The sequence below is a fragment of the Lasioglossum baleicum genome, chromosome 5 (assembly GCF_051020765.1).
Source record: "Lasioglossum baleicum chromosome 5, iyLasBale1, whole genome shotgun sequence".
Lineage (NCBI taxonomy): Eukaryota > Metazoa > Arthropoda > Insecta > Hymenoptera > Halictidae > Lasioglossum > Lasioglossum baleicum.
In genome coordinates, this window is record NC_134933.1 from 13348272 (window position 1) to 13367220 (window position 18949).

Here is an 18949-nt window from a genome sequence, read left to right on the forward strand (position 1 = left end):
AGGAGAAAATAATTTTTTTAGGCATTAGTGACTATTAAAAAAATTATTTTCTCCTTTTTAGTGCATTTTAATATAAATGTGGTTTTTAAAAAGTTTTTTTATACATTTTTTTTATACTATCCAGAAACATCTGGGTCAACAGAGACCCGACTCCGCCGTCAGAGAGTTAATAAAAAATGAAACACTTTTATGACGAGCTTAGTAGCTTTGATATTATCGCAATTAAAGGAGATATGTAGGTTGCCACCTTTCGGTGGAGCACTCTATATAATAATTTAGGTTGGATAGGATTAAACCGCTTTATTGGTCAAAGGGTTTATTCGGAAATGGGGGCGAACGACTCGAACATAGATGTACAGCTCTAATGGGAACAGTTCCTTCGGAGTAACCCCGAATCTCGTTATTCTCTTTTTCTCGTCTCTTTCTGCAAACGTTTGGACGGTTCCACGTTGTACTCCTATCTCAGAGACATTTCAATTTCTCATCCTTTTATGTTCCCTCGCTATTCGATACGGCGTCCAAGCAGGTCAGGCAACCAGCCAGGATCTTCTTTTATCCTTTTTTGGACCGCTTCGCGGGAACGTTCGCTCGAAAATGTTACGTGGAAACTCGGCTTGCCGTCTATAAATCCCTCCCGAAACTCGTTCGTCTATGGTTTAATGCACAACAGCGTTTCCAAAGAACGTTGTCCTTGCGATTTTTAAAATCGACCCTTCTTTATCCCTACGCTTTTAGGTTTTAGAAAATAATTCACTACCCGTCCGTCGACGAAAAGTGCAATTTTGCCTCTTGCTATCTCGTCATCGTATTTTTAACGTTTTCCATTTCTCTTGCGAATATAGAGAGCTGTTTGCGTCAGGAACGAGAATAAACAGTTATCTTTCGTTTTTAAAACATTCTGTTCAAACGTTTGGGTCTCGTTCAAGAAAATACCTGTGCTCGTGGAGTTTTTATAGAATGAAAAATGTTCTCTCTCTCTCTTTCTAGGAATAGATATTTTAGAATCTGTAGAATAATAAAATCATTAGAATAGAATTTTTCAGTAGACTCGAATTTTTTTCCATGGTTTAGTAAAAAGAGCTATTTTCTTGCATTTTCATTGAAATTTGACAAAATTTCTAAACTTTTACAAAATACGTCAACTTTTAACAAGACAGGTTCTATGAAGTGAGTAATTACTCCATCGTGTTTTACGTTACACTCTCCAATTGTCGCGTGACCAATTATAACTTGACCGGTAATTAGCACGCCTCGGCGACCTCTGACAATGGAAAAATTCCATTCACGATACTATCGTGCAACGAACCGACTGCCGAGCGAAAATTTGCCATAAGCACAAGTTGGTTTTCACGAATACGAAACCCGAGCCACGTTGACCGGGAGATTATTATAGCAGATATTGTACATACGTGTACTCGCGAGGTATCGCGCATCGACGATAAGATTAGATAATGCGAGGAGAAACGTTTATTCAATCTCGAATCGATACCAAGTAAACTTCGTGAACTCGATACTCGATATCGTTGCGCGACGGGAAAAAGTGTATATCCGTTCGGCCGCGCACGTTCGTAGCAATGAACGCGCTTTTTCGCGATTTTCTTTTTCGATTATCGCAATCGGCCGGCATTCCCGTTCGTTTTTGCTTCGAAACTCGTTTCTTTCAATGTCTGTTCCCTCGAAAATATACGTGAAATATTTTGTTATTAAATCTTGTGTTTCCAACGTCGATAAAAATGCTTTGGATTTTTACAATAAAAACGATGTTGAACTTCGAATTCACCAAATACGGAACGCTAACATGAAATATAATATTTTCATAGGAAACAAACAAAAATTAGTTTTATTTTGTATACATTGATTAAGACACTTGGATGATAAAATCATAATATCCTTATTTCTAGAAAAAGCTGAACTCATTCCTCATGGCGATTAATAAAATCGTGCAAGAGACTACTAGACATTTTCCACGCGTTACCCTAATCAACGAAACAATCTCTTTTTCCGATGGCACAGCAAATATTACCCAGCCAGTGCTTTGAAACCATGCGTCCAAAAGGGGTTGGATAATCGCAAACGCGTGCGAGACATCAAACAACCAGAAGGATCAGAGATGGAAAGACGAGAGAGAAGACATGGGGTTAAATGCGAGGCATTGCGGGGGGTTAATGGCTCCGGAGTTGCCACTGGAAATTCAACGATTGTCCTCTTCTGTATTTCCCTCTGTCCGCTAGCCGAGACACGTTTGTCAAGCTCGAGGACAAACTCCGGTTAATCTACGAAACGAGAAGCTGTATCGAACGATACAGGGTGTCTCGGCGAACCTGTTACAAGCCGATATCCGGGAACCTATTACATACTAATCTTTATCGCTTGCACCGACACAGCACGGGGTGATACGTTGGCGATCAAACGGGAGAAAATGATTATATCGAAAGAATATTGATATCTCATGGTTTTATTGGCTTCTGTTAATGAAAAGCGCAATAGTTAGTGCTGATATATGTTTTAATATAAAGTTACTTAACATAGAGTCATGCAATATTTATAGACTAGATAGGGAGGCTCGATAAATGTGGAAGTTCTTGTAACGCTGAGGATGTAGTAATACTATATGTATTGCTATACAATTTTTAATGTAGTAATCTGTAATTTTCTGAAGAATTATACCGACTAACATGGCACTTGCAATATTTTTAGTTAGCCTACACATTTAACACTAAAATAAAAATGACAAGATTGTTTTTACTTATATTTCGTGCAGCTCCTATCGTAATATGTGCTCCACTAGATATCTACAGTACAAGATATCTACACTAATTTCTTCAGAAATTATTTTTATTATATCAATAATCGTACAATAAAACATCTGGAATCGGTCATTTTGTCCGGTGATGGTAGGTTTAGTGTTAATCTCTATGACAAGCTGCAACTAGATTTTCCTTTAATTTCATTGTTCTACTTGAAGCTGGAATCATATTCAATAAAAAACGTCAAAAACCATTTCTGATGTGTGCCATTTTTTGTTTATGTTGACTGCATCTTATGCACATAACAATAGAAAGAATAATACTTCGATCAGAAAAATTCATCTTATGAAATCGTCAAATTTAAACTGGCGTAGGTCCGGGCCTGTGTCCGACTCTCGGAGCACTACATAGTCGGCGAGTCCTGGTTTAATTGACGTTACGCAGTAACTTGTGGAACTACACGGTCTAAGAAACAGCGCGGACCCGAGGGTTTGTTGTTCCAACTACGATGCAGCCGACATCAGCATGCGGCGGCACGTTTTCCCGAAAGCAGAATTTCGTCTGGGAAACACTTACCGTGTAATTTCACGGTGTAGAATTATACTCTCTTTCAAATTACGCCGTGAACGTTGGCCTGCCCCGCTCGGAGAATAAGGGACGATATTACAAACCGCTCGCAGAAGTTATCCGTGCGTGGAAAATCCTGGCAAAGGGGGAGAAAAAAATGATATGCCGCGCGCGGAGATAGAGAGAGAGAGAGAGAGTGGAGTTGGTGGCCGTGTAATAAACAGCTACCTCGACGATTCCCCCGGCTAACTCGAAAGTGTAGCGAGGGGGGCCTGCCCGCTACCAAAGGCAGAGTGAAACTGGAAAAACAGCCTGCCGAGGGAAATGGAAATGAGAGAGGCCCCGCGGAAAGGTGAAAGATCGGAGGAACGGAAGAGAATGAACGGAGTTCTGCCGCAAACACTCTCGGTGCTCGAAACATATCACTCCAAGGCCTCGTCGAGGGGTGTAGTTAGTCTCGATGGACCTACCGGATCGCTGGAACACTTGGGCCACCTTCAACCTTGCTGCAGAAGCAAGCCGAGTTCTTGAAAACGCCCCTAGTGCCGCGCTGGTTTCCTTACTTTTCTCAATTAACCCCGCTCCGATAACAACTGATTCAGTTCTTGTATTCCAAATCAGTTGTGTCATGCTTGGGCTCATTTTAATCTGAGAAATGCCAGAAATATGTTGGTAAAAGTTGAAAACAGAGAAAGTTCTGTCACACATCGGATGTTTATAAAAATTACCACTTTAATATCGAATCTTACGAAAACTAAATTAAGGAAAACATCCAGCCGTTCATTGACTGAATGATTCCTTGTAGTAAGGGAACGTATCGATTTTGAGATTTTTAACCCTCTTCGAGTTCTACATCTTTAAATCCCGTGAAGTAGAATCTTGTCGAAATCTGTCGGAGCCGTTAGAAACCTGAACAAATGAACGCCCGCAGATTCCCCGAGTGTCTGCTTTCCCTTTTACGAAGTTTAGAAGTCTACGGGGGGTTGTAACCCTCCACCCTCTGGCGTGACTGTCCCTCGTCTGCGAAAGATTAGGTTCGTCTTTCAAGGGCGGAGGTATGTGTACGCGAAGGCTCGTGCGGATCGTTGATGGATCCGATGCTGGCCCTTTCCAACGACAGGAAAATATGGCTCGCCTCCCTTTCCAACCCTCTTCGACACGACAGGAAAATAACGGCTCCCCTCGTTGCAATCTCACGCGACTTCGAAACATCCGTTGCGATGTCGTTTAGCTTCGATGTTCTCCGAATCGTACGAGTCGTTACAGATTTCCATTCCAGGAGGAAAGCATATTACATCCCCCTGGAACCTTGTCACGTACCTCATTCCTTACCGATTGTTATTTGTCTGGGAAAGAGGAAAGTACTTTTATGATTTTTCAAAGCAGTCGATGTCTACTGCTATGTTTCATGATTTATTCTTTCTCGTGTGTTTATGCTTTGAGAAAATCATAGTGTCTACAACTCCTTCAATATAATATGTACATAGTTCCTATAATTTTAATGTACATCTACTGTTACAATTGATTTGAATGAAATAAAATGATAATGAAATGAAAAATAAAATCGAAATGAAAATGAAACGGAAATAATATATGTATTACATTCGGTAACGGGATAAGTCGCGGAAGATCGTAAAATGTCTAGTGGACACTGAACGGCTCGTGCGAGTCATGCGACTGAACACGTTCAGCTCATCAGTATAACAACGTCGTTAAGCATCAGCCGAGACGAATAGCCCACTCAACGAAAGCAGGAATTTCATGAGATTTTCATGATGCTCGACACACGAGGTTACGCCGCATTGATCTTTTCTGATGGCCGTTGAAGGTCGGATTCGGCTCACCCACATATCCCAAGGTATGTTTCGGCCGTTCAACTTACGACCTATTACTATTGCGGTCGTAATGGGACGATGAGTCATTAAAGAACTTCATTCACTAATCTGTAGGGCAAGACTCGTTCATCGTCTCTTACGATGACCAAGCTGTGAATTTTGTGCGTTGCAAATCCCAAAGATACAAAGTCCTAATATTCTAAACTCTCAAGACAATTAGTCGCCTGTTTATTATTAAAAGTCCTTCATTAACTTAATAAAAGTAACTATTTGAAAAATTGGAATCTACATAATCCACATAAATATAACTCACGCGACGTTCAGGGCGTCGAAGGAAGAATCGACTCGTGGAGTACCTTGAACAGTTTGATCTGGAGGAAGGAGCCCTTCTGAAATGTATTTTCACGCAGTCCCAATCGCTGAACAAAGCTCATCGGGGAGATTTAGCGAACCGCACGAGTGCCCATGCGCACGTTCCCGTTAGCATTCGAATTCATTTAATCAATCGGCAGTCCGCTGATATTGCACGAACAGTGCCGTTATCGTTCAAGCAGGTTTATCGTCTGTACCCCGGCAAAGCTCATAATTCTGAGAACGAACGGCCGGTTGGATGCGATTCAATTTGAGACGAGGAACAAGCGCATAAGTACTTATCGCTTGTCATTAGATCGATAGGCGGCCGACCTCTGGTTTCCACTGGACGTGGTCGTTCGTCCAATTAAGCCTCCGACAGGAAGGAGAATAAATTACGAATGGTATTCCTGGGAATCGCCGCAGGATACTACATATAATAAATAATTCGCCTTATTGAAAGCTGAACGACGAGGGATTAAGTGTAATTTAACTATATAAAATCGGGAACCGAGTTCCGTGAAGCTGTGGATCTTCTGCAGTTTTGCTCGTGCTCATCAAATTGTCGAGAGATTTTATCGTGATTAACGAAATATTAAAATTGATCTCCATGCTGATCTTCGAGATCAAATTTCTCTTTACATGTTGATTGAAAGTCTCGCGTAGCCTCGGAAACATTTTTAGTTATGCTGAAGTGAGTAATGATACTATGAGAATTTTTAAGAGTGGGCTAATTATATGGTGTCGGGGTAATAAGATCATAATTTTCTTCAGAAAACATTTTTATCTCAAGTCTTCCTGCTTGTCTCTTTTCTCTTTACGCAAGAGTATGTTAATATCCACATGTATTGTACGTACACGAATATAGTCGATCAAACTGCGAAATCAAAATTTTTTGTATCGAATACGAGAGATAAAAATGTATGACTTACAGTATAATGTGTCTACAAATCGGAATTTATGTCGATTCATTCACCATTACTTCCTAAACAGTATCGATCGCCGACATGTACAATAACTTGAGCAACGCCCGACTTCGTTGCCACCGCGTATACAGAGCAGAAGCTCGAGCAGCAAGCAGATCGATAAGTTTGTTCCTAAGAACGGTGTTTAAAAGAGCTCTCCTCGGTCTCTCAGTCTGCTTCATCATCTTCGCGGTAATCTCCGCCTAAGAACGAAACGCTTCTTCCGCGGGCTCTAACTGACTCTTTTGCCGCGGCTACAATGGAACAAGCTAACGACGTGCCTGTGGAAAAAAGGGAGTAAAAGTTGACGACTAATCTTCGCAGACGTAAAGTCGATACCGGTTTCGCTGGAACAGGTGGAGCAACCGATACTAAAATAATAAATAATCGGGTGTGGGGGGTGTTAATCCAATCTCCTGATTTGCTTTTTCTGAGACCCGATACTCGAATATCTATCTTTTACTCCTTTTAACTTGTTTCGGTGTTTTCTGTGGCCATTGAAACGCGGACAGCTAAATATTTCTGTTATTTGTGTAGGATTTATTTATAGAATCTATTATTAACAAAATAAAAGATGTTTGCATTGTTTGCAAGACACAAATGCCAAATAAAAAATTTTTCCACGTTTTAAATCTTTTTCATATGACCATTGCTTTAAATTGTACGTAGCCATTTTTATCAAAAATGTGTAAAATCCGCGGTCTAGTTATTATATTTATTTGCTTTTACTGCTTCTCCTTCGTTTCTCTGTAAAACCTACACTTGTATGTGAAGGGATATTCGTTTTTCTTAGACCCTTCGGTTTCCGTTTTCTTAGATCAAGGCTCTACTATATTATTACAACATTTATTATGAGCTATTCTATGAAGTGTTATCTCGCTGTTGGAACGAAGTACAATCTGATGGTTTGATCTTTATCGTCGGAACACCACCCTATTCCACCCGTCGTGAAAGTTTTCCGCGCCTACATCGAAACGTGCTCTCACCCTTCACGAAGTTCTCACGCAAAAAGGAAAGTTTGGCGAACACGAACAGAAGAGGAGCGGGGGGGAGAGTGTCGAAAACTAACGTCAACGTGGCAAATTTTCGATCATTTCTGAAGCCTCAAGGGATCTTGAACGCTTAAGAAATGAGAAACCACAAGAAAACTTCGTCTACCTTTTTTCGGATAGATGAGACTCGAAATAGTCGGGAGAGTAATTATCGTCGTGGCAAACTTCTGCAGTTTGGTTCTCCTTACTTAAATGAATTTAGTTCTATGAAGTTTTTTCGAGGTAGGTTGTGAAGGCTGTTCTGAAGTCAAACGTGTTAAAAAGTTGCAATGACTGTTCCTGGAATCTCCGTTCTGAGGCTGACGTTTCTCTTCGACTAATCGAGTTTCAGGAACGACGTTCTGGACCACCCCGCGACGTCGATAGCTTCGCAAGAGGATGATTTTGAGACGTTCACCTCGGTTTTTCCTCGGAGGGCAGGTCTTTCAGGTTCGCGCGGAGCATAATATCGCGGGGAGATTACGTGGTTGATTTCCCCGTGCCGTGGTTCTCGATTATCGATACAGATCTCATTGGTATTCGAGCGCCGGAGGAAAAGAACCCGATCGATATCGCGCGACCGCGAATACGCCGCGAGTGATATGAATATTAATCGGTCGTGGAAGGGAAGGTCGTCTAGACGGGGATCGAATTTTTCCGGAATTGATTTCGCCGCCGCTGGTAAACCGGGCATGAATGAAACGCACGACCGTGTCACGGTTATTTTTAGCCGTGATTAACGCTCTCCGGCCACTTATGCAACCGAAGGGACGAGCTCTCTCTCTGTCTCTGCTGAATTAAAATAGTTGGTCGTGCCGTGAGTCACTTATCGTTAGCTCCGCTTATCATTTCGAATCGGTTTCGCCCTGGGACGGAGCTGGATCATCGGTGTGCATCGTTTAATGCATTCACGGTCACGTTGATCATGTTTGGATGACCGGAATTCGTCGTTCAGATCTGAAAATTAATACATATCTTCAAGATCATTTGTTTCAGATTTTTTGGATCAGGCAAGCATGTTTCACAACAATTCAGTAGTTCACGGAAACGTATAGTTGTTTAGAGAGAGACGATCTACTTACGAATATCGTGGGTACAGGGTTCTTCGGAAAGGCTCGATCGGAATGACCGTTCAGCCCCATATTTCATGGGCTAGCCATAAATATCGGAGCAGTTGGAGGACGTGGTGTAAATGCGCAGACGAACATCAGGCGATCGGAGGTTACACGTGTACCCGTAGCGAGTCTAATTTCAAATCGATCCGGGGAACACGGGTCGGCGCGAGTACTCGCGCAAGAAGTTACGAGGTTGACCGTGGTAATTGCCGAGCAACACGGTGCGCCTTCAAAGTTCGCGCTGCGAGCTCGAACAAGCCGTAAAATCGGAAGAGTCTTTCACCGAGTGTCTGCTGGTTGTTGGACTGACGCTCCATGGTGGTCTGGAAACCGATTTTCTTCCGAACAAAATTTAAAACGCTCGGCAGTCTTGCAAATGCTCAACAACAAATATGTAGTGGCTAATGTAATTTATGCAACACGTAAATAATTATGCCGTTCCATTTGAAGCTTCACACGAAAACTTTTCAATAAACTGTCTCCATAAAAACTACCCTGTCTTTGAGGATATTCTTATGGTTGTCACGAATTTTCTTTAGGTGAACGAGCTTCGGAGATTTTAAGGTGACCTCCGTTTTGTTTATACGGAAGTGTATACAGTTTTTATTTAGGTGTGTAGCCTGTTCAATGACCAATTCATTGGCTTTTTATACATACGTTGGTCTTCGAAGGTTGTTCAAGGCCACGCGTCGCCTGCTGAAGGCGCTTCATTAAAATCAGCTTCTGTTAAACAAAAGAAGCACGATGTTAGTGAAACAGCATAAAATCGTACGGACAATTTCGGCTTCGAGGATCATTTTGCTCGGAGAACAGAAAAATTGTCACAGCAATTGGGTTGTCCGTTTTTGTGGTAGTGGTTTAAGAGTTTAAAGGGTAGGAGGTTCGACTGTTTCGGTTCCCAGGTCGAAATTACGTCGGAGCTCTTGCCAGAAGCGATCATGTTCGATCGAGGGGTGCGTTCGTGCAAAAAAAAGTCGAGTTCCCCGATTATTCCCGGTTTTGGGGGAAACGAGTTCCATCGAATTACCGGGGGTACCCTTCGATTTCACGAGTCATCGGTCTCCTCGCCGGAAGCAGAAGGGCTCGGTTAACCGGAAGTCCAATCGACGGAGATCCGGTTCGACGGATACCCGCCCCCGCGTTACCAGAAATGTCTGTGGTTTGCTTAATTCTGACCCGGATGGCCACTGTGCGGAATTTACTGCGATCGTGCGCACCAATCTAATGATTTTACTCACTCCAAGAAATGCACAACGACGATTTTTTCCCTTTCATATATCCAACCTTTACTGTAACCGGCGTTAATGCTAACTTTTGATTCCTTGTTGCAGTATAATTTTGTTAGTACTATGTTGTAGCCACTGAAATAATGACGAATTCGTCGACCTACAACGCAGTCAAATTTGAACATTAATAATGACTAACATCAACCGTAAATTAAACATCATCAGTTTCGTTAGCTAAATACAAAACGATACCAGAGTAGACACTTGAAGACGTTCTATTTACTCAGGACTAAACGAACAGCAATTAACCATTCACAAAACTAACACACTGAACGAGTTCCCCGAAACGAAATAAACACGCGTCTCCCGTCTCGCTCGGTTTTCATAATTATACCCGCTTCTCGGAGGAGAAAAGTGTGCAGCACATCCCTGCCACGATTCTCACGGCCACCTGACTGTGAAAGAAGCACCGACTATGCTACTGTGAACTAGAGTAACAACCCCTTGTGTTTACATACGATTATGGTTCTCTCCTTGGAAGTAAGAAAGAAACCGAGAAAACCGAAACTGCCGCGGTGCTTTGAAATCGGAGCTGTCTAGACTAAGCTGCACATTAACTAGATTTAACGACACTTGGGAGCTACCGCTGCTCCACTTTAAGAGCCTGGAGATGTTTCATTTTTACCGAACTCCGGTCAAACTGCTCGTTTGTTTTCGGTTCTCGAGAGAAACCAGGGAAACGAGGCTATTTTACGAGAGTCTGTGGCAACCGAAACGCGTGTTAGCAAGATGATACAAGATGACCATGTTTTAAGCCTTGTTCGCTGCTTGTATCAATTTGATGTATTGCATACTGTGTTTCAATAAAGTTGTGCATCCCACATGTATGTAGTTACCTGGTTTAATTGACGGTATGCAGTAAGTTTTTATGCAGTAAGTTGCAAAAGATAGTAGAACTACACGATCTAAGAAACAGCACGGACCAGTGGGCTTTTCTTAGGTCGAACCTTCACTGTATCTTTTTTGTAATGAAGCTATTCGACCTGTAAATCTGAAAGATCGATTCCGCCTAATTCGATCACCGGATTCCCAAGCAATTGGACGAAACAACCGGCGAGCGGCAGCGCAAACTTTCCCCTGGCATCGAGCCGCTCGAGAGAGAAAACATCTATGCAACCGTGTGTACACGAGGGCAACCGAACACGAGAGCGCGGGAACAAGCGTTTCATTAAAATTGTCCGACCAACAGAACGATACATTGCTGGCTGTCAACCCGTCAGAGCCGAAACCTGTACACAGCGATTGCATTGATACGGGGATCGTGACACAACCGTTCCCGGCCACGTACGGCGATGGCGCATCATCAAGTATTGATTCCGAGTCGTTACCGTCGACTTTTTATCCTCACGAGCCTCGAGTCTTCTCTCCTTTCATCGACGGTTTACTCTTGTTCCCTCCTGGTGCATTCCTCCTTGTAACGCAATACGCCCGCACGAGGATCGAGCATGCTGTCAGAGCGCAACCTCTTAATGATGTATTTACTTCGACGCGAATTTACTTCGATCAAGCCTGCCACCGAGATTTTCTCGATTTGTCCATTTTCAATCTTCACGTTCCCTGGAACATCCTTGTAAAACATTCTCTGTTCTCGAGAAAAAAAATCGACTTTTTCTAGCCATTTTTGATTCTCAAAGTCTCCGGAATATCAAAGAGTTTACACCAATTTTTCAATATTGATGTTGTCATAACTAGGCAGCAGATAATAACAATAAGTAGGTTTAACTAAAAATAGTAGATATTAGAAGAATTTAAAAATACTATTATATTACTTTCAACCTTTTAAACGTATTAACCTCTTGCCGTACCAATTTCTTTACAGTTGAAGTGATTAGAATTAGTAAAAAATGTCGTAGAAGAAAGAAGACAATTGATATTTTTTGTATGTGAATCAAATTTTATTTCACCTGAAAAGAAAAGCATAACATACATATTTGTTAGACTTTGTTAAAATCTTCATCGCGAGGCTGACTCGTCAAAATACGGCAAGGGGTTAAGAAAGAAAATAAATCTTCATTTGACTCCAGTTCGTTGTTTCGGCTAGAAAATCTTTATTTTTCATAAAGATGCCAGTCATAACAAACATCAGATAGCAAAGTCTTCATTATTGACTTTGTTCCTACGGGACGTGAGAAGTATATTTTCCAAGAATTTTCTAACTTACGGATAGAAAATCGATTTTATTTTTATTCGTGTTAAATCTACACAATCCTCTGCATTGTATTTCTACGAAGTGATTTAGAAAGATTGTCGTCTTGAACATAGTTACAGCAATCGACGGAGTGTCTTTTGACATCCGTGCGTTTTATCGAGATAAACCAACAGTGGTGTTGGATAAACGAGCACCGCTAACAGCTATGCAAGTTGTATGATACAACTGGGAACAGCGTCGAAGAATAATTCAAGCATTTCTCAACACCGAATCTGTTTCCACCCTTGAATTATACCCGGCAAACATTCATTCGAATGAACCGTCGCGTCGGCCCGGTCGTTAAAATGTATAGAAATCCTTGGCGGCTGTCATAATGCATAGGTAGACTGCGAACGTAACAGATCCTGACAATGGCCTCCGGGCGGACGCACTATCATTTCCCTGGGTAAATCGCAAGCCGTCATCAAATATCATCGTTGGCACGCTGGCGATTTGAATAATATCAATTTGTAACGAGAGTCGGATAACCATCCTCAGACAGGGATTCGTAGATCGCGCATTTCCTCGTAAATGCAAATGTGAAAGTATTTTGATCTTCCCCACGTTTATTTATAAATAAAATACTAAAATATTAAGCATCAATTATCACAAACTTGAAATGAAATGACTTTGGAATTCACTATACGGGTTGTTTAAGATCGGAGTTCGAATCTGGGCAGCTCAAAATTACGCGGGCAGCTTTTGCCTTGCAGAGCCTAGATCCGGATCGGATGCGTTTTCGTTGAAAACCGAAGCGAAAAAAGACGGATCCAATTATATAATAAATGGTACAAACATGTGGATTTCAAATTCAGATGTTGCCGGATTATTTATAGTTTTTGCGAACGCAAATCCATCTATCGGATACCGTGGTGTTACAGCGTTCTTCGTGGAACGAGATACGCCTGGACTTACGGTCACCAAGCCAGAAGACAAACTGGGAATGAAAGCTTCGGGTATCTGCATGGTCTATTTTGATTACGTTCAAGTTCCGGAAACTAATATCTTAGGAGAGTATGGCCAAGGCTACAAATACGCGGCTGGATTTCTCAACGAAGGTCGAATCGGTATCGGAGGCTCAAATGATTGGTATAGCACAAGGATGCGTGGATGCCACTATACCATACACCTTGGAGAGGAGTTCGGCAAAGACATTTTCTCTCATTTCAATCCATGCAACATCAAATCGCGCAGTTATTGTTGGCGATCCTCCACATATCAGCGATGCCGGGCCGGATATTCGGGCCTATTCCCATTTAACTTTATATATGGGTGGACCTACTGTTTATAAAGGTGGGTTCCGAACCACCTGTATGTCAACAACACGCGAAAAACCGTCATGTAGCGAGCGGTCACCCATCCTACCGGCGGTCCGCGTCCCCGTTGTTTAACTTCGGTGATCAGACGAGAACCGGTGCTAGCAACGGGGCTATGGTCGTTGACACATCAAATCGCGCAAGTGGTTACCGATCTCGAGTGCGCCAGATTATTTGTTTACAATGCCGCGAGGCTGGTCGATGCGAAAAAGGACGTTATGAAAGAAGCCGCCATGCGCCGCGCCGGTTCGGCGGATCGGCGGATCGGCCCTGTGACGGGTGGCCGGAACACGGTTAAATGTCAAAAATCCATCATGTACTAACAAAAACTGATTACGAGTCATATTGATTATTATGTGAAAACGAAAATATTTTTACTGGAAATAGAAATAGTAGCCCAGAAATGGACCGCATGGTGCATAGGACTGACACGACAATGGTGAGTGCATCTCGGCAATGCACTGCACCGTGAAAGCATTTTATCGGGAGAAAAAGAAGTGTATCGATAACTCAGTCGGTCTAGCACTTTCAGGACACTTCGAAATATTTCAACGTCATACACTCGAGTCGCGATAAGATAGATGGAGATTTCTTCGTCGGTCGGCAGAATATTTTAGGGGGAATGTTGCGCTATAAAATTTTCGATTCTGAGCGTGACAGGTTTCATCGTAATCGAAATGAACTTTATCTTTTATTTAAGAAGATTTGATAGGTCTCATATTTATACATTGATGTATTAGTTAATACATTACGTATACATTGATACATTAGTTAATACATTACACATACATTAGTACGTTGATCCATTAGTTAATACATTACATATACATTAATATATTGATCTATTAGTTTGAACCTTTACGAGACTAAATTTCAGTTATGCAAAATGATGTAAAATGCAGTGCAGTGTTCATCTTAAAAAAAAATCCGAGTCTGTGCTGTTTCTTAGATCGCGTAGTTATACACTATTTTTTTGTGACCTCACTGATCGCACCGTAGAAAAGGACAGCGCGTGTAAACGCGATAGAGAAATACTCGGTGGTCGTCGCAAAGGGCTCCGAAGGTTAGAGTCTCTCGTGGGAAGCAGTTTTCCAGTGATTGCACGCGATTTCGTTCATTATTCTCCGCAAAAAGTTTCCTCGTTTCTGAGAAGTTCGTCGTAGAAACTTCTGCAGGATCATATTCGAGACCACCTACGCGCGTCTCGCGTTACGTGCATTGTTAGTCGCGAGGACGATTCTCTTCGGTGTCCCTGCACCATGGGATAGGCCGATAGGGTATGGTTGCGTCTCGGAGCCTGATGACGCAAAGAAAACGAACGGAAAGGGACCATCGAGATTTACAACGTAGATAACGCAACCTATGCAACTGAATATTTTTCAAAATGAATGTTCTTTACTTCTTTTCGATGCTTTAAGTGTTTGCTGTTAACTTAAAAAGATCAATTTTTGTGCACTCATTTATCGGAGCTGGAAAAAATATTTCTTTACCCGTTGTGTCATAGTTCAAAGAAAAGGAGAATGCACTATTTAAGGGGTTAGGATACACAGTAATATTTTGAAAAAATTAAATTTTTTTATGGAAAATTACATTCTCGTAAACTTTAAACGCGTTTTTCTCAGAGTTGCGTTTTTTAAAACGGTGTACAAGATATCTCTTTTACAGTTATCTTCATTATAATATCTATCAGGCATTGGCGATCGATTTTTTCATGTTCCCATTACTTCGTTACATATAAATAAGAAATTAACAAATTTTCTACCGAAATTCAGTCATTAAATTTAAAATATCAGCAATTTGGTAATTTTCACAAAAATTGAAATGTGGGATCGTCAATGTCTAGAGAATATGTCACGGTTTATGACATTTTTGGGATTTTTAATATAGTCAATTCGATTTGTAGGAATCCTGTACACCAGTTGACCATCTGGGAGAAAAGGCATATGAACAAATTATTTTCTAAATATTACAACCAATTTTTTACAGTTTATAATATAGTAAACTGAAATACAAAATCTTATATTAATCGATCATTCACTTTTTTCTCTACTGTTGTTTAAAAATCTTATATTTTCCCCACTTGTTACTGTGTCCTAACCCCTTAATTAGCTTGAAACTCCGTTCAAAATCTACAGAATAACACAGCATTTTCGAAGTGAATAACATACTTGCTGGCAAGTTGAACCTCGCAAAAGGTTTCCCGGTGCAATAAGCCGATGTTATTCGAGTCGCAGAGCCTAATATTGCCTCAAACCCAGAACCAGAAATGACAACGGGCAGAAGGTAATGCAGGCAAACGGAACATTTGCGTTGCACGTGGCACCGCTCGCAAAAACTCTCCAGAGAACTTTGTCCATTCTCGTTGGCCACGCATATTACGCGTCGCGCACATTAAATGCAACACCACGGGCACATTCATTCTTTGTGTTCGTGTTGCATGTATACCTCTCGGAAATTCGTCGGCAACACGTGACGTTCGCCGGAATTTTCCTGCGGGACTCATTTATGCGCATTTCCCTTTTTCGTCGGTCGAGTGCAATTGGACCGGGGATGGTCACATCTGGAAACAATTTCGAAAAACTGCTCCGAAAGGACCGTGACCAAACAGAGAAAACGATCACGTAGCAATGTTACCGTCTCTTTGTTGGAATGCCTGTGTTTCTGACTTTTACTTCCCTGCATGTATTGCGAGTGTGCGAAAGTGTTGTTTACACCGACAGAAAAAATTCAATGAAAATCGTGACTGAGATTGTTGGATTATTTTTATACATTGGAAGTACTAAAATATCCAAGAAAACGTGCATATATTAGCCGAAAGTTTTAACATTTTTCAGTCGGTTTCAGTACAAGAAATATGTAGTCTAATCGATGAAAGAAATTGTTTCTGTATTTCTTTTTTTATGTATTCATGTATGAAAGTGGACATTTACGAAAACATCCGCAGCGTAATGATTCCTAAAGAAATTATATGGACGTATATTAAGATCATATTAATTATTGTAAGATATCTAACATATTTTTATGCATACACAATTGTGAAAGTGAACATTTTCGATCGTATTGGTCTAACATTTTTATTTTACATTTGTTACAGGTAAGGAAGCAAGAAACATACAAGATTATGGAGAAAATAGGTGTCCTTCTTTTGCAGAAGCTGTAACATGTCCAAATCGATGTCGTGAGTCAAAAAGTTTGCAAAGTCGCAGACATTTATCTCATTAAATTAATACACCAAACACGATATAATTTGAGCTGCATTTAATTGTTTAATTCTGGCCTGGGCAACTAGTGCTCCTGATGGCACGCAAACATTTATCAGTATAAACGAAGTGCAACTGAACATTTAGCTGTATTGTTGCTGCGAATTTCGCTACGAAAGCAATGATTAAATTGATCCGGATCGCTGGCAATGCAGAAGGGCCGTCAGATCGCATCTTCTGTAAATTGATTCGGGTGCAGAAACTAGTCTCGTGAACTCGAGCCATCCGTCGCGACGTTTCAGCGACCGGATGCCGTTAATGATCGGCAATTTCAGTACACGCGTGAGAGTGCAAGTTTCATCTTCCCTCTTTCTCTCTGCTCTTCTCGGCCGCTCGAAATCCCTCGAGACGTGGCCGAACATTTTTCTCCGCGATTAAATCCATCGAATTTGTATGGTAATTATGATGTACGTCGGTCGCAATTAAGGACTGGAATTAACTGGCCCCTCGGAGCCAGCCCAGAGGGCACCGAAAACGTCCCGGCTTGACGTTTAATTGATAGTTCGGCGAGAAGTCTTAATGACTGCATCCAAACGACGCGACGGGACCGCTGCCTGTTTCTGTAAAACTCAAACGCGATTTCCGCAATTATGCGCGCTTTCTCCTCTCGTGTCATCGTTCGTCTTATCCGTGTAGCAAAATAAAGAGTTACAAGTGCCCTTGAAACAAATTAAATTACCGGTGTGACGTGCCATGATGGATCGAGAAAGAATGCTAAATAAAAAGTGATCAACTTTGTGTATTTTCTTGATCTTATAATGTGGTGAACTTCCTTATGGCCATTAATAACAGTGCAATACAACACAGAAATTGTTCCAACCATTTATAAATGACAATAAATTAAGGAAACAGATGTCTTTTATTTCCAGTAATAAAAAATGAAGAATTATACGAGCACAAAGTTTTTAGCCAGATCCAATGAAATTAATATTATTAACTATCTACTAATACAGTGTCGTTCACAAGGGTGAGACATCGAATTAACAGTAGTAGACACGAGAATCCAGACATTTGCGAGCCCATTGAATCTGTTAAATATTTCATCGGGGGTTAGAGTGGGTGCACTGTTTTTCCTTTTATTGCTCGACGCTCGGCTGCACCCTCGTTTAAAAAGTGGGCACGAAAAGGTACTCTCCGACGGGAGGACCTCGGTCTTTTATTACTTAGGAGCGAGAGGATAGGACGCGAAAGGACTCGCGATTATCCATTCACCGTGAAAGCCTTCATGCTCCCTCGACGCAACCCCTTTCCCTCTCAGAAGGGTCCTTGGAAGATGCGCATGCGAGGCTCGGTGCATCATTGGTCAGCTCGAACAATGTTGCTTATCAATTACGATCGAATCGTAATCGAATGTGAACGTAAAAGCCCCTAGAAAAATTTAGTCACTCTGAAAATTGTTGTCCAACTTGTTCATTTCTGTATTTTCTAAAATATCGAAGATGTTTTTCTGGAAAAACTGCATTATGCACCGAAGTCTAAAACACTGAGCAAAAATTTTATATATTGCTTTATATTGCTGTTTTTTAACTTTACAAACAGAAACTCAGCATCCTCTTTAAAATAATGCCAAAGAAAATTCCAAAATTTTTATTTTCTTTTGTATTTTGAGCTCGCAAAAATTGGCAGAAAATCACCAACGTAAATATTTATCTGGAAGATATTGTAGTTTATTCCATAGAAAAACGCGCAATCTCGTTTTTCGTAAATTATAAGAGATCATTTTATCCCATTCCACGTTCACTGATACAAGTATCCGGCGACTTACGGTGCAGATAGCGCGCGCAACGCAGATTCGAGGAACAAGCCCAATCAGTTGCCGGTTTAAATTGCACTTTGTAGCACAGAACCCATTTGAAATGAAAGTGGAGCATCATCGTCACCGGTATAAAGGAAACTAGCACCTATCCTCGTTACGAGCGTATAAATCCTCGTTTATCGTGGCGCGTTGCTGCAACGAGATAGTGCCATAATTGCGGTTAATAGCGATGCGCGTAGCGCATTTGATATCTCGGCAAAGACACTTCGTAAAAATAGAATGCACGAAGTTGATACGTATTCGCCGAGTCGATTCCCGAAACTGGGTTGCAGACTAGCGAACAAATTGGTCCATTTAGCCGGGTCAGCTGCATGCATTTCAAAAACTCTTTCCTGTGCACCGCTTCAATCCCGAGCGAATCGTTATTCGTAAGATATTTGCAATTCGGCCGTTTGATTAACCCCTTTGTTTCGCATGGTGATTCGGGGAAAATTCGTACTGCTGTCGCGTCTATAGTTCTTGGCGATCTTGG

The 18949-nt window shown here is 41.4% G+C and overlaps 1 protein-coding gene and 1 pseudogene across 5 annotated transcripts in view; both read left to right on the forward strand.

Annotated features, from left to right (window-relative positions):
- The window catches only part of P130cas (Serine_rich_CAS and FAT-like_CAS_C domain-containing protein p130CAS), an 82906-nt gene that overhangs the window by 15792 nt on the left and 48165 nt on the right, over positions 1-18949 (forward strand). The gene's annotated exons all lie outside the window — the stretch shown is intronic.
- Positions 12717-13673, forward strand: LOC143208947 (short/branched chain specific acyl-CoA dehydrogenase, mitochondrial pseudogene; annotated as a pseudogene).